The sequence below is a fragment of the Oncorhynchus keta genome, chromosome 22, assembly GCF_023373465.1.
Source record: "Oncorhynchus keta strain PuntledgeMale-10-30-2019 chromosome 22, Oket_V2, whole genome shotgun sequence".
Classification (NCBI taxonomy): Eukaryota; Metazoa; Chordata; class Actinopteri; order Salmoniformes; family Salmonidae; genus Oncorhynchus; species Oncorhynchus keta.
The window spans coordinates 54,614,198-54,616,449 of record NC_068442.1 but is presented as its reverse complement, the minus strand read 5'-3'; positions in this window follow the sequence as shown (position 1 = coordinate 54,616,449).

Sequence of the window (2,252 nt, the reverse complement as noted above, 5' to 3'; positions counted from 1 at the left end):
CCTCCCCTCCCGCCCCGTGGCTCGGCGACTCATTGCGAGCTCACAGAACAGGGCTCCGGGCAGCTGAGCGGAAATGGAGGAAAACTCGCCTCCCTGCGGACCTGGCATCCTTTCACTCCCTCCTCTCTACATTTTCCTCCTCTGTCTCTGCTGCTAAAGCCATTTTCTACCACTCTAAATTCCAAGCATCTGCCTCTAACCCTAGGAAGCTCTTTGCCACCTTCTCCTCACTCCTGAATCCTCCTCCCCCCCCCCCTCCTCCTCTCTGCAGATGACTTCGTCAACCATTTTGAAAAGAAGGTCGACGACATCCGATCCTCGTTTGCTAAGTCAAACGGCACCGCTGGTTCTGCTCACATTGCCCTACCCTGTGCTCTGACCTCTTTCTCCCTCTCTCTCCAGATGAAATCTCGTATCTTGTGACGGCCGGCCGCCCAACAACCTGCCCGCTTGACCCTATCCCCTCCTCTCTTCTCCAGACCATTTCCGGAGACCTTCTCCCCTACCTCACCTCGCTCATCAACTCATCCCTGACCGCTGAAAAAACCTACACTCAATCCCTCCGATGTCAACAACTACAGACCAGTATCCCTTCTTTCTTTTCTCTCCAAAACTCTTGAACGTGCCGTCCTTGGCCAGCTCTCCCGCTATCTCTCTCTGAATGACTTTCTTGATCCAAATCAGTCAGGTTTCAAGACTAGTCATTCAACTGAGACTGCTCTTCTCTGTATCACGGAGGCGCTCCGCACTGCTAAAGCTAACTCTCTCTCCTCTGCTCTCATCCTTCTAGACCTATCGGCTGCCTTCGATACTGTGAACCATCAGATCCTCCTCTCCACCCTCTCCGAGTTGGGCATCTCCGGCGCGGCCCACGCTTGGATTGCGTCCTACCTGACAGGTCGCTCCTACCAGGTGGCATGGCGAGAATCTGTCTCCTCACCACGCGCTCTCACCACTGGTGTCCCCCAGGGCTCTGTTCTAGGCCCTCTCCTATTCTCGCTATACACCAAGTCACTTGGCTCTGTCATAACCTCACATGGTCTCTCCTATCATTGCTATGCAGACGACACACAATTAATCTTCTCCTTTCCCCTTCTGATGACCAGGTGGCGAATCGCATCTCTGCATGTCTGGCAGACATATCAGTGTGGATGACGGATCACCACCTCAAGCTGAACCTCGGCAAGACGGAGCTGCTCTTCCTCCCGGGAAGGACTGCCCGTTCCATGATCTCGCCATCACGGTTGACAACTCCATGGTGTCCTCCTCCCAGAGCGCTAAGAACCTTGGCGTGATCCTGGACAACACCCTGTCGTTCTCAACTAACATCAAGGCGGTGGCCCGTTCCTGTAGGTTCATGCTCTACAACATCCGCAGAGTACGACCCTGCCTCACACAGGAAGCGGCGCAGGTCCTAATCCAGGCACTTGTCATCTCCCGTCTGGACTACTGCAACTCGCTGTTGGCTGGGCTCCCTGCCTGTGCCATTAAACCCCTACAACTCATCCAGAACGCCGCAGCCCGTCTGGTGTTCAACCTTCCCAAGTTCTCTCACGTCACCCGCTCCTCCGCTCTCTCCACTGGCTTCCAGTTGAAGCTCGCATCTGCTACAAGACCATGGTGCTTGCCTACGGAGCTGTGAGGGGAACAGCACCTCAGTACCTCCAGGCTCTGATCAGGCCCTACACCCAAACAAGGGCACTGCGTTCATCCACCTCTGGCCTGCTCGCCTCCCTACCACTGAGGAAGTACAGTTCCCGCTCAGCCCAGTCAAAACTGTTCGCTGCTCTGGCCCCCAATGGTGGAACAAACTCCCTCACGACGCCAGGACAGCGGAGTCAATCACCACCTTCCGGAGACACCTGAAACCCCACCTCTTTAAGGAATACCTAGGATAGGATAAGTATTTCTTCTCACCCCCTTTAAGATTTAGATGCACTACTGTAAAGTGACTATTCTACTGGATGTCATAAGGTGAATGCACCAATTTGTAAGTCGCTCTGGATAAGAGCGTCTGCTAAATGACTTAAATGTAATGTAATGAGAGTAAACACAGTCTGGGGCTAAGGAGGAAGACCTGTCCTAGGAGAGTAAACACAGTCTGGGGCTAAGGAGGAAGGTCTGTCCTAGGAGAGTAAACACAGTCTGGGGCTAAGGAGGAAGGTCTGTCCTAGGAGAGTAAACACAGTCTGGGGCTAAGAAGGAAGGTCTGTCCTAGGAGAGTAAACACATTCTGGGGCTAAAGAGGAAGG